Below are 15,276 nucleotides of genomic sequence, written 5' to 3' on the forward strand. Positions count from 1 at the left end.
CATTGAATGGTGAAATGAACAAAATGATTCCAGACAGTGTTTCTGAAACTCTTTTTTTCTGTTTTTTTTTCTTTTAATGGTTCCTTTAAGAAAGCTGTGATCTTCCTCCTCAGACACAATATGAATCTGTTCCTATTCATAAAATAGGGATGTAATTTCAGAGTTTTGGAAAAGCTTGTGTCTCATAGTCCTTGAGCCTTAAATTATAAACCCTACATACAAACACACACACACAGAGACACACATACACAGACACGCACACACATAGGTGCACATACAAATACACACAATTCAACATAGGAAGGGAGAACTGCTAAATCTGAAGGTTAGCCAGGGAAAGCAAGGGACAGAATATATACAAATATATCTGTGTACTGCACACACATACACAAATGTCATTTTTAAGTGAATTTGGGTTTCAGAAAGTCTGTTCTTACTCCACAGGTTTATGGTTGGTTAAATTGAGTCCCAGGTTTTCAAACGATTCTTAAATTGTTCAAATGCTTACCCAATTCATAGAGATAATATCAGGAAATTTGGGAGTTTCTACCAGAATGTATAAAGTGTTTCTAAGTCAAATATTTTGAACTAAATTCATGAGCTTCGCTTCATTGTCCAATGTCTATACTGTCTCATCCATGTGCTATTGTTTTCACTTGTTGCACTACCATTGACAAATTGCCCAAGTCAGAAACGTGAGTGGCTTTGATGATTTCTCTTTCTTGTCAATAATTCCTAACAATTATGTCTCGAATGCATCTCAGGTGGGTTCTTCCTCCCTCTCTTTTCCTGGTCATTGTCCAGTCCTTCACCGCACTGTGGAGTGATTCCACTCCTCACTTCCTACTCCACTTCATCCTCACACCACCACTACTTATCCTTCCAAAATGCGCAGCTGATCTCATCATAGTCTGCTCAGTCTTGGTACATTAGCTGGCTCTTTCTTGATCTCTTCCAGGAAGAAAGCAACAACCCTTTACCACAGGCCTGAGGAAGCCCTTCATGGCTGGGCTTCTGATCACCTCTTCCATACTCACCAGTGGCACTAAATCACTGCCATTTCTCAACACTGCATGACTTCCTCAAGCCCCCATGTCTTTGCATTTCTTCTACTTTCTGTCTTGACTTTCCTTCACTTGGACAGAGCCTTCTTATCCCTGATGTCTCAGCCTAAATACCACGTCTTCAGAAGCCCTCACTGACCATAGCAGGACAAACTAATCACCCTCTCTTTTCTGCTACTGCTGCACATTTTGCTGCTATAAAAGGTCATATTACAGGATGGGGTAGATGTTTATCTACACCTCTCTCTTTCCCCAGGAAAGGTGTGCTCCCTAAGGTGGGACCAGATATTTAACTTATTCTACTGATTCAACTTTTTTCCTGGTGCCTGGCATATCGTGGGAATCCCAAATATCCTGATTGAATAAATAAATAAATGAATTTCCACATCTCTTTCTTTAAAAAGTACCAGCTCCTCAATTACTCTTAAATGCACTGTAAAAAAAAACGACCAAGTAATCTCATTGCATTATCCTTTGAGCATTTTTAACATCTCTATGAATTAAGTTATGAATCTCCTGATGACAGGGCCAACCAGGGAAAAATTAAGAAGCGATGAAAGTTCTGTTCTGTTCAATCTCTAAGGCTCTCCTTAAGCTCACATTCCTTTCAGCTGCAGTGATCCCTACGTATAACCAGACATGCACACATTCACACACGTACACACACATGAAGACACATATACTCAGGTACACACATACATGCATCTATCTGTGTACTTACAATACATGCAATTATACGTGCATGCATACTTACACCCAGGCTACCCACAGGCAGGTATGCAGACATACCTATGTGAAAGAGGCTCAGGAGGTGCTACATATGTACACACCAATGGAATGCTTAGTTTCCTCTACATGCTAAGCTAACTATATCACATAAAACATTAAATTAAATATCACAGTGGCCTTGGAGATAGGCATTATTTCAGATACAGATGAGTCATATAGGTAAACTGAGTCTTAAAGCCATTGGAAATCTTGCCCAGAGTCAAATAGCCATCGCAGGCTGGCACTAGGTTTCTTTGTTATATTTCAACCTTGCACCCATAGTCCCTCCAGTCTACCATTTCCTATTTCTGCACGCCTTCTCCTTCACAGCGTCTCTCTCCTGCACTCTGGGTAGCTGACACAAGCCAAAGACCATAGGTTCACTTTTCAGTGAGAAATAACTAGAAAAAAAATGATGATGAGCCAGTCAAACAGAACACTGGCCTTCAGAGCAGGGGTGAAAAGACACTTTAAAGCCAGAATGTAAGTCTGGACCACTATCAGGGTTATGGCAAGCTGCTATCAGTGTATTACTATAAAAAATGCTAGGCTGATGGTTGAGCATTAGGAATGGAGAGTGCTAACATTTAATAGATCTGAAATTCACTTGCAAATAAGTTCCAGAATAATTAGAAAAAATCAATGTATGTATATATTTATATTTCACACACATATATATATTTTACACTTCTTCAAAAAGTAGAAATACTTTGATCTACATATGTGTGTACACATGCACATGAGCACACACGCAGACACAGATATTTCCACTTATAAGTACTCCCATATTCATCCCCAAATTACGTTTTACAGAAAAAATTGGCCTAGTTTTCAATAAACTAAAGAAAAACCTTTTCTGCTTTTAAAGATCAAATGCCAGTTACTTTTCTGAAGACCACAAACTGTTTTCAACTAAGGCAAATTAGAAGCACAAAGCAACTAGATTGTTTTACTAACCCACTCTAATGATGTTAAAGGATGTCCACATTTTGTTGACATTACAAATTTGTCCATAAATCTAATGAGGGACAGAGTAACCTTCCTGAAGCAACAAGAGAGACAAATTCTAGAATGTATTTTTATACTTCTAAAGTAAATAAATAATGCTAAGCAAAAAGCAAAGCAAAACCAAAAACAAAACTAGGACCCTGGAAGTAAATGCAAAATCAACTTTGTGATTTAGGAAGGTCAAGCTGTTTGAAGAATTTAGGAAGTGTATTTAAGCTGACTGTAAGTCTGGAATGCTCAGTCAGTAGTTAATACCTGACAGAGCTTGAGATACTCACAAAGGCTCTGTAAGTTTCCTCTAGAGCCTCCCTCCACAACAGAGCAGCCCAACTTCTCTTGCACACCTTCCAATGTCCATCACCAGGGATGAAAGAGTGGGCTGGGGAACCTGTGAGTTACTGAGGTGGAAAACGGGGAGATAGCATAAGGCAGATAATAATCAGAAAAGATCTAACGCATTCTCTTTATTCCCAGAATTTCAGAGTTTTGTCCTTAGCCTGACCTGTCATAAATATGCAGAGAATACATTCATTTCTATGACTGCAGCTTTAGTGAGACTCACAAAATAGAAAAAGCCCTGGACTGGGAGTCAGGAGGCCACTGTTCCAGCTCTGCCTTGGGAGGGATTAGGCCTGTAGCAGCTCTGGTCACACAATCCACACGTGTTGCAGTTTCCCTCTAAGTTGTGAATGAAATGACTAAAACACCTCTAATTGGCTTTAAAAGATTTACTCTCTGATCTTCCTCTCACTCCTTCCCTTGGTGGTACCATGAGGAAAGAACTAAAACTCATGTTTCCCTTAATTTTGAATTTCTTCCCATTTTGTGCCTAGGAGCAGCATCACCAAAAAAAAATCAAGTGTCTGTTGGGGTGACAATAAACTCAGCAGCAAGGATGATGGTAAGCCTTTTACAATTACAGTGTCTGGAGATAGCAGCGTGGAGAGCTAATGTCAAGACAATTGAAAAGTCATCCCCTTTCAAGCAGTAAGACTTTCAAAATCTTTAGTGATTATAGGTGGCTATCATTCCAAAGGCTTAAGCACAATTCTGTTATTTTAAACACAATACCTCAAATCTGAATTATTTAAAAATAATACTTCAGGACCATTTTAATAAAAGTTTAATAATTATGCTTTTGATGTGTGTTATGGACTGCACATTTGTGCTCCCCCAAATTCATATATTGAAGCCCTAACCTGCAAAGTAATGGTATTAGGAGGCAGGGCCTTTGGGAGGTCATTAGGTTTAGATTAAGTCACGAGGAGGGATCCCATGATGACATTAATGGTCTTATTAGAAGAGGAAGAGATGCTGGAGCTCCATCTCTCTTCACCTGGTGGGGACACAGCAAAAAGGTGGCTGCCTGCAAGGTGAGGTAAGGACCCTCAGCAGGAACTAAAGGGGCCAGCACTTCGTTCTTGGACTTTCCAGCCACTAGAACTGTAAGAAATAAATGTCTATTGTTTAGGCCTCCCAGTCTGTGGTATTTTTTATATAGCAGCTTAACAAAAGCAGTGTGTTAGTAAACATTTTTCAGTGCTTACGGGAAGCAGCCTCTGCCCGTGCTGAAAATTACCATTTCAAATGCAACCTAAATTAGAACAACTATGTCTTTTTTTTTGATGGAATTTCACTCTTGTTGCCCAGGCTGGAGTGCAATGGTGTGATATTGGCTTACTGCAACATCTGCCTCCCGGGTTCAAGCAATTCTCCTGCCTCAGCTTCCTGAGTAGCTGGGATTACAGGTACCTGCCACCATCCCAGATAATTTGTTGTATTCTTCGTAGAGACAGGGTTTCATTGTGTTGGCAAGACTGGTCTCAAACTCCAGACCTCAGGTGATCCACCGGCCTCGGCCTCCCAAAGTGCTGGGATTACAGGTGTGAGCCACTGTGCCTGGCCTAGAACGACTATGTCAAATGGAGAAAACAGGCTCCAGTGAGCATCACTGGCATCCCTGTGGAGATGAGTGCATATGCTGAGCATGTAGATGTGACATCTGCTTGGTTATTACAGCTCTTAAATATCTTTAGACAGACAAGGTAGGCCAGTCATTGGCGTGTGGACAAAGGCCCGGTCTCTGCCTCATCAGTGCTTGGCCTGTCCTCACTGAGGCCTGCGAGAAAAATCTCATGACTACAACTTGAGTTTGTTTTGTTTGAGTAGTTTTAGAACCAGGTTTACCTTCTTCTAAATTTTATATATATATATTTATATATATATATTATTTTTATATATATTTATATATACATCATTTATATATATTATTTATATATATTTTATATATATTATTTATATATATTTATATATATTATTTATATATATTTATATATATAACTTATATATATGCATACACACACATACATATGTAGATATGTGTATTTGTCAAGTTATTCTCAATGTTATGAATAAATATGGATCTCTGCTTTAAGATCTCTTATTCACCCCAGCTCAACTATTGCTATGTAATAACCACCCCAAGTTTACTGTAAAACCACACAAACCGTTTATTATTATTATTGATCATGATTCTGCAAGCTGACTAAGTTTAGCCGGGCAGTTCTCACTCAGGGTCTCTCATGTAGGAACAGCTGGACACTGACTGGGGCTGGTGTTAGCTCACAAGAAGACTCAAACAGCTGGCCTCCTTGGGCCTCGCTGTCTCTATGTGGTCTCCCCATATGGTCTCTTACCTGGGGGCTCAAATCTTTTGAAGTGTGTGTCCTGAGAGAGCACCAGGTGGAAACTGTATTGCCTTTTACAATCTAGCCTTGGAAGTCATGCAGCGCCACTTCTGCCCCATCCTACTCATTAGAAGTGAGTCACTAAACCCAGCCCTGTTCCATGGGAGGGAAGTTGGTGCCACCTCTTGATGAGAGGAGCAGGTCTTCAGCACATTGCTTCCGTCCAGTCCTCCCTCCCTTTCTTCTTTCCGTGGGTCACCGATGGTAGAACAGGAAAAAGTCTAGGAGGTAACTGTTTTTTCATTCTGTCTCCAAAATCCCTCACCATTTCTGTATTTCTACAGGGGAAAAACTGAGGCCGAGTAATTTGAATCACTCAACCCATCTCTAATAGTGGAGCCAGCAGTAGAACTCCAGGGCTCTTCAATTTTCTATGGAAAGCAAGAGAATTAAGGGGCCCAACTTATTCCTCCCAGTGTTGTCCAGAGAGACTGGATCAGAAGCTGATGGATTCTTTCCTCTGGCTTGCCAGGCTGGGGCTAGGTGCCCAGCTGTTTGTGATATCACGGAGAGAATTTATGGATGGGTTGAGTGTTGGCCAAGAACAGTGTTTTCTAGATCATCATTCTCCAAACCTGGCAATAAGGTTGTCCCTCTGAGATGGAGTTTAACTTGCAGGATATTTATTCAGGAGAGGCTCTGGGACCAATATCTGTGGAAGGGAGCCACAGTAGATACTATTGGGCATTCTGAAATGGATTGTTCCTTCAGAGTAGTCCTGAGTGGGGCCAAGCTACAGAGCCTATGTGCACATCCATTCATCAGCCACTGGATGACTTGCCCAAAGGGGCCTGAGCATGGGCTCCAGGTGGCTCTCCACAGCTGACCCATTTCTGAAGGGGCTGATAGTGAAAACTGTCTGCCAGTGAAACTGCTAGCAGCTGAGATTTATTCCTTAAAGTCTTTCTTTAAAGGGGGGTCTGGACAGCCTCCCATAGTGATTTGTTGTGAATCACAAATGACAAGGCCCCAGCCCCTGGAGATTCTGGTTCAGTGGCCTGGGGTCAGGCCTGGGAATTCATGTTTCTTAAATGCTCTAGGTGACTCTGCACAAGGGGTTTCCATCATATTAGCTGGATGCTCTGAGGCTCTCCGGAGCAGAATGAGGTGCTAAGGTGCTGAGTCTAAACGCATGGCCTGGTCTAGCATCCCAGTGCAGTGATCCTCAGAGGGTCAGATGCAGCGAAAGTGAAAATGAGCATGTGGGTTATCCAAACACCCCAAGTTTATCACCCTGTCTGGGCCAGGGTGCATGACGCTCACTCCTGCAAAACAGAGTGAGCAGGCAGGGCCGTTTCTTCCCCTTGCAGCTGGGAAGCCCCAGCCAGTCTGCTCCATTGAACTTTCAGCTCCCGGAATTGGCTCATTCCCTCCCAGAGAAAACAGCCCTATTATAAACATACAAACTTGAGTTGGGGCGGGGGTCACAGGCTCTTGCCTAAGTCCATCCTGCAAAATTGACTTTTCTGTCAAGGAGAACACAGCTCTGCTTTTACCTCTCCTGTGTGCTTTGGCAGTTTCTGCTTGGCTGTAAAATTTATCCAAGGAAAACTGGCATTTATCTTGGGTTCACTTGTACTCAGCAAAACTGATAAACAGATGGGGGCTGGCCAGGCCACGGGCAATTTGGTTAGCACTTTACAAAGTACAAATGTCATCCTTTATTTTTACAGGGATTATTTATTGTGAATTAGGAAGTTATTGGTCTGTTATATTCTAACAGGATCATTCACTCCAATTAAGGGATCCATGTCCCTATTATAAAGTAGTGGGGGGGTGTCCTGGGTGGGAAGAGACTTTCTGGCATTGTTGGCAATAAAGGAATAAAACGGCCCTGCTGGGTTTGCGTATGCACACACAGGGCACTTATCTGTGAAGACTGTGAAAAAAGAGAGAAAGAAGCAAAGAAAGAAATCAACAGGATTTGATGGGGAAGCTTGCAAAGGAGATCAGAATTCAGATCAAATGTCCCACCCCAGTGTCTCTGGAGTTTTTTTTCTTTTGTGTCCCAGCTAAAGGCACTGGGAGGATCAGAGACCTCATCCCAGCTCTGTTTACTTTGGGAACAATCGGCAGTGTATGAATAATAATGCCTCCCTCTGACCATGACTAATTGAATTGCAGCCTGCGGGCAGTGGGGAGGGGCTTTGCCAGGCCAGTCCATCACGGCGTTTCTCAAGTAGCCACCGACAGTGATGGATGCAGTGGCGCTTCCCAGAGTGCATCCTCGAACACCTAAGAGCAGGGGTATGAACCTGCATTCCGAGTTTCTATTAGCCGGGGCCTTGCAGAGAGGAGGGGTATGGCGGCAGTTAAAGATGAGTTGGTTCATTAAAAGGAAGAGGAAAGGCAGCCGTTTTCCTAACCTCCTCCTCCCGCACCTGATTTTAAGCAAGTTTTGTTCATGGGGACGAATGAGAAAATATTCATCGTGTGACGATGCAGGCCTCAGTGGGGCCACCTCTGCTGAGGCCATGCCTGTTAAAAGTACTGGGCTTGTTTGGGGTACAGTGGGAACCCTGGCTTGGAAAACAAAAAAGGCAAAACAGCCAAAGATTTGTCCTGTTAGAGGATGTTTAGAAGCCAACAAATGAGGTAGAAGATCTGAGACAGAAAGACAAGAGAGAAGGGAAGAGAGAGAAGTAGGGGCAGTTGGAAATGGAGTCTATGGCCATGTCTATAATCCAACAATGGATCACATGGGGACCCTAACATTTGGTCGTCCTGTTGTCTGCGCTGTGTTTACACAGTAGAACCATGCAGCTGGGGCCCTGGGCTCAGTCGGACTTTGTTCTCACAGCATGAAGGTGACCCCTGGTGAACTGCGATCCGGGAAGCTTGTGCTGCCCAGCAGTCTCTATGGTGGTCTGGACACAGGGGAAGTCGTCCAATTACAGGGTCACTGCTTTCTATCTCAGTCGGATTTAGTCTGGGCCAAGCCCCAGATTGGCACCTTTTTATGAGAGCTGTGCATGCCACCCTGGCTCCTTTTGGTGGCGGAGGCTGGCTGAAACTCCAGGAGGATTTTGGAGGCAGATGCTGGCTTGAAGGGAGCTTTGGTTGGCCTGCTCCTCTTGGAAAGCCCTGATGAAGAGACATCCATAGAGCATTCGGGGCAGGGGCTATACTTCTCTTGTATCTAAAATCCCGAAATTTTAAATCCCTCCAAACAGTTTCTTATAACTTTTTTGTTAGCTTACTATGCTTTAAAAATTATCCATAGGTCTTAGTACCAACAGTCATTTTACTGCACAGAAGTTTCTCAGCTCCCTTCTCTTATTTAAGAATGAGATAGTGTCTGCCCATTCTGAACTTTACAGGAATAACTCAGGGTGTCTTGTTCTTATAAATAAAAATTTTTTTAAAAATCTTCTAATATGTTTCTATTTTATCTATCAATCCATTGATCTATATGTTTATTTATCCATCTGATTATCTATCTATCTATCTATCTATCTATCTATCTATCTATCTATCTATCTGCTTGCCTACTTATCTTGGTGAATAAAATAAAACCAGGAAAGAAAGGCAGGTGTGTTAAGGGAGCTGTCTATTCCTCTGGCATGAGTAGGATGCAGGATGTGGTATCATGCAGCTGGTATTATGAACTGTTGGAGGCAATTTCAAATCTGTGCATAAAAATGATCTCCCCAGTATGTCCGGATTCCTAATCCCACTTGACCAAATGAACAATAAGACATTCAAGCAAAATAAGTAGTTTCCTGGTGCCTCTACCAAATGTGAAATATTTTCAACCCCTCAAATCCAGGCTGTTATAGCGTTTTAGTCCCTGGTTTTCAACCCCCAGCCCAACCTACTAAACAAACATTGTGACCACCCTGGTGTGGGCCACACTCCTGGGGTTAAGATATTCCGCCTAAAATCCCTTCAGTCTCTTTTAGCTGATATTCATGGACACTATTCTTGTGCTTTGAATACCAAACAAAGGGAGATGGAGCTGGCTTAGCTGCTGCACAAGTGAGGAGAAGGAATGGTAAGAAGATGCATTTATGCCTGCAATTTGTCTTTAGAAAACAAATATTTCAAACATTTACTCAGAAACCAGGTTTTACTGTTTGTTATGAAGCAGCAGGATTTATTAAGAGAAAGCAGAAATCAGTGTAATTTATGGAAAGACTGCTGAAGACAGCCTATCTGGGCCCTGAAGCTGACCAAATCCTAATAGTCACCGTCCTTGGGTTCAGATGCATGGAGGAAAGTTGTGTCTTAAAATCGAGGGGGCTTTGAGTAGGACCACCACATAGTATCTTCACCACCCCAATAACCCTGTTATAACTTCATGCTTTGAATCTAGATGGCATCTGTACATCCCCACTCCTGCATTGCATTGAAATAAGGCTCAAAGGAGTATTTAAGAAGAAATCGATCAGGATACAGGGTGGAGAGTGCTAGGGAGGAAGGTAGGGTGTTCCAAGAAGAGGGCAGTGAGTAACTCAGAGAGAACAAGAATCAAAGGTATATTCCTATTCCTGCACAGTTGTCACTGGGGCCAGCCTGCAAAGCTGCGAGCAAGACTGAGATCCTCCTACCAACTCTTAGTGGTCTAGCAGATGAAACCAAGTTAGAAATAGAAGAATATTTTTCTGTAAAAGTGAATTCTTGTTAGTTACCGAGATAACAGTGAAAGAATGACACTTTAATCTCTATGCTTCCTGTGGGCTATGCACAAAGCACTTCCAATCTTCCACGTTCATGTTAATCCTCCCAACAATCTTGGAAGTGGATGTTATCATTTCCACTTTAGGCAATCGAAGCACAGAGAGGTCAAGTATATGCCAGGTGGTCTGTCCTCTAACAACCCAGGGGTCTGTCCTCAGGACTCTGGATGCAACCCTAACAGGGACACATTGCCCTCTGACCACTGGGATGGGTGCGTGAAGTTTCGGAAAATATTCCTCAAACTTGAAATACACTCAAACTAGAGAGTATTTAGTGGCTAGCAGAATTTGAATACAGCAAAATGGATAAAACCTTTTTTTAAAAAAACCAGTAATATTCAAATGGTCATATCCTTTTCACTTAGTAATTCTACTTCTGTGTGTTCCTTCTATTGAAAAACACTCAATTTTGCAAAGATCTGTTCAACCACAGTCATTGCAGTTTTATATGAGAGAGCAATGTTCCAAACTTTCTTGAAACACCACAAATGCCCTTCCAAAGAGGATCGTTGAGATAAACTATTTCATATGCTAGATATCTGCTAAAAGTACCAAGATTCATGCACTTAGCCTAAAATAGAAAATTCTCCATGATCTTTTAAGTGAATAAAGAACCATAGAGAAACATCTCCATTTTATAAAATAATAATCACATAGGGCTATCCATGGAAAAGATTCTGAAAGCAAATTCTCCAATCAGTCAGTTATGGTCACCTCTGGGGTTGGGATCAGGGAAATATCCACTGTCTATGCTATACTTTATTCTGTAAATCTTTATTTCTTAATGAATATGTACTGTTAACAGAAAAAAAAGGAATTCAAAAGTTGTTGCTTAGCTCAGAAAATACCCAGTGATCACTGCTGTCACCTAGCAATCATATTTTTAAAAAACCATGTGCTGTGAGGTTATATAAGTTAGGTTCTTAATAGAATTTTTCTTATTATTCAAGAGGGTAATCATACCTGTTGCCATGTATTCTGACAGCTGTTTCTGAGCCCTCTTCCCCGCTGATCTAATGTCTGTAATTATTTTAGTAAAGTCTATTTTCATTATGAATTCCATATTTTTGGCCTATTCTCTAAAATTTGTTTGTAACCCCCACATCATCATTCCTGGCTTTTTGCACCCATTCACAGACATGCACAGTGTGGCAAAAATTTGAGTCATCCAAAGTACCTATTCTCAGATGAGGTGGAACAAGCTCCCATTCTGCCTTCTTGTTTTAGCTCTCTGGCTATATATGAGTATTCTTTTGTAGTCCATTCAGTGACATGATTTTTTTTTTTACATTTTTGTGCTTTTTAATGGTAATTTTGCTATTGAAAATGGCCTTCGAACATGGTGCTGAAGTACTGGCTATTGTCCCTAAGCCTGGGAAAGCTGGGATGCACCTTACAGAGAAAACAAGATGTGTTAGACAAGCTTTCTCCAAACTGCTGTTTGCTATGACTTCATGGTATATGAATCAACCCTATATAGGAAATAAGGTGTCTTCTTATTTAAGTAAGTGGAAACACTCATAATACAAGGCTATGTACGGATCCATTGAGGAAGTGTTGTGACCAGAGGCTTGCAGGAACTTAACTCTATATTTCCTTTAGGAGCATTGGGTTGCTAAGACAGAGTTCGCAGCAACTTCATAGAACATAAGTACAGTGAATGAGGGAAACGGACTGTACTTTAGTCTGGGTGGCATGATCACAAGCAGGGAGTTTGGAGCTTAAGTCCTACCCCAGTGCTTTTGTGGCCCTGACCATCACACTCCAGGGGTGCTAAGCCAGAATCTAAACAGCCACAGGCAGGTCAGCAGGAGCTGCTGAGAGTGCTCCTGCTATCTACACCTCCGCCAATGCCAGAAGCTTTGCCAAACAGCACACTGGGAGTCAGAGGTGGGATTCTGTTGATGATGTCAGTGGTACTTAAGATACTAGAAAATGTAGAGACGGTCGACCTCCCTGGAGGGTCTATTAGCCTGGCAAAGCCCATTTCCATGCTCTAAGAAGTGGTTCCCAAATTAAGCTGGTGTCAGGCATTCACAGGGGGATTTCTGGGTGTCTGGGCAGGCTCTCAAGATGACAGAAGCCCCCTGGAACACTGTCATGCCTGCCTTGAGGGCTGCACCCTGTGGCACAGAGGAACTAGCACCTATAAAGGCAGTGAGCTGTGACCTCAAGGACAGCCCACAGCAGAGGGAGCAGGAATTGTCTTGTGGCTGCTCACTAATTACAGGGGAAAAAAATGGTAATGAGAGTCTGCATGACAGAGTCTGCTCTGAGACTTGTTTTTACTAGAACTTTGCAGCTAACCTTCACCACAACAAACTTTTCAGGAGGCCATGAGGGTTAAGTGGAAATAAATCAGTTTTCCTCACTTGGCAGCCTCCACTTGGAGAACTGAGGCATCTCTGGCCACACCACAGCCTTGGCAATCTGTCTTCCCATCCCCCATGCAACAGATCTGAAGTTAGTGAAATAAAATTAAAAAGGCAAAAAGTGTCTTTCCAAAAGTCCTAAGACCTATGTAACTGGTTAACCAGAAAAAGTCTGGGATTACTGTTAAGAAGTAAAGATGAGTTTGCTGAGATATATACAGTACTGTTCACCCACTACCCACATCCTAATGTAACATCAATTTACTTTTCTCTCCCACAATGGAAGCATATGTATTCATTTAGATACTAATTATATAAATGTATGTAAAATTGCTATCATTCATATATTTAAAATCAAACAACCCAATCTTAACTAATTGCCTAAAAAGAAAAAGAAAACTTGTTGCTAAATGAAAATTCAAATTATAATTCTCATTACTGATGAAGACTTGAGTTGGCATCTAAATTCAGAAACTTGCATGGATTTCCAACGACTCTCAATGGCTTCATTTGTCTTTCCTCTCTAGTCTCTGCTACCACTAATGAAAATCGAGCCTCTTTGCATAAAAATCCCATCTGTCCACTCCCACTCCGGCTCCTGTTTTAGGCTCAATCAGATAAACTTGGGGTGTGGTGGCAGCCTATGGGGGAAGCTGTGATGTGCTCTCTCATCCCCTTTCAAGGTAGGACATATTGCTCTGGCTGCTGGAGGGCCCTTCAGGGAAGCCTCAGCTGCCTGGAGCCCCTGGCCTCAGGTCATAGCTTCCCACATCCAATGACTGGTGGCTGTGAATGACCTCAAGCCTGGACATCTTGGCCAACTCAGAATGACCTTCAAGGACCCTACCAGCTCTGAGACTAGAGCTAGCTCGTGCCCATCTTTGCCCCATTCATATTTTTACTTATTTTTCTTCTCCCATTATTTGCAAAATAAGCAAAAGAAATATTGAATTTTGAGGATGATAAAGAACCTAAGTGGCAGTGATTTTCCCCTACCTCTTAGAACAAGTCACATGTCCTGAATTCCTGGCAGTGTCTTTTCTGCTCTGTCTTTGGAAAGCCAGCAAGTCTCCCTGAGGAAGACTATTTCCAATAAGGGCTGAGTCTCCCTTTGTTGAACATTTGGATCACTGGGCCACTACCTGATATGACAGAAAGTATATTCGAATGAATGAATTCTTTGGGTCTCTTTCTTCTAATTTTTTTAGAAATCCATCCACTTTACTGACATGGGAATAGACGGCAAATGCATACCCTGCTCTGTAAGTAAAGGGCCTCGGCTGGAATTTGCCCAGACAGTGACTCTGGTGCCTGTTCCTTTTCTCTGACATTTTGTCTGTTTTCTCCAATACTTGATTGAACAATTAGCTTTCTTTTCTTTCCCCTCTGATAGTTTTCATTTTCTATTTTGGACTAAAATATTTTTATATTATCTTTTATATATTGGGCTAAACTTTATGACAGCTTAACATTTTATCTTAGAATTTTTTCACACTTTGAAATAATTTCTGCATTTATATTTCACTTAAATTCTACATTTAAATTTTGGTATCAATTATTTTCTACTGGATTAATTTTCCATAACAACGTATAAAATGTTTATAACACATTTAAATAAAACTTTATGGATTATTTATGATAAACAGTTAATGGCTATTACATAATGATTTGCGTTTTAATAAAAGCAATTGTCAATTTAAACTGGAGACCCAGCAATTTCATTCTGGTACCTTAAAAACAATAGACAATATGAACATCAAGCAGAACATTAAATATTGCCACTATAGCATTACTGATAAGGTTTCTTTTTTAAATTTTACTCTTGAAAGTCCTCATCTCTGAGTTCATTACTCACAGAATCTATTTAGAAGTACGGGTTATTTTAGATGTTATTAGATTAACAAGATTGATTGTTGTGCTAATTCTTTAAGTTAAAAAGTAAAGTTATTTTACATCCATTGTCAGAACTGTTGTAATATACTGATTTCATGAGACCATGATATCTTATGGCTACCTGCTAGAAAAATGTCATAACAAATATATAATTCACCTGTCCTGGGAGTCAAGAATGTTAGAATAAAAACACGTAAAAAATCAACATGCAAAGTTGTTAGTGACGTAAAGTGTTGAGTCTTGGATGGGAAATCTTTGTTGGGGTCACAGTTTCAGCAACTACACAATGCCCGGCACCTGACAACCCCTCAGTATCACTCACAGTATCACTGATCAAATTATGAAAGCTTATTCTTTTCTTATTTTTCCCTCTTTTATTTTTAGTTGGCATGTGATAATCATACATACTTATGGGATAGAGAGGTATATTTCAATAGATGTATGCAATGTGTAATGACCAAATCAAAGTAATTAGTACATACATCACCTCAGACATTTCTTATTTTTTTATGTTAGGAATATCCAAAATCTTCTTTTCAAAAATATATAATAAATTACTGCTAATCACATTCAGCCTACAGTGCTACATAACACTGGAACCCACTGCTCCTAGTTAGTTGTAATTTTGTATCCTTTAACCAACCTTTCCCTATTCTCCTCTCCCCCTGAACCTTCTCAGGCTATAATAACCTCACTTCTATGGAGTGTTCTTTACTCACTTGCAAAATATGACATGTTTGCAAGA

Source organism: Pongo abelii, chromosome 21 (genome assembly GCF_028885655.2).
Source record: "Pongo abelii isolate AG06213 chromosome 21, NHGRI_mPonAbe1-v2.0_pri, whole genome shotgun sequence".
NCBI lineage: Eukaryota > Metazoa > Chordata > Mammalia > Primates > Hominidae > Pongo > Pongo abelii.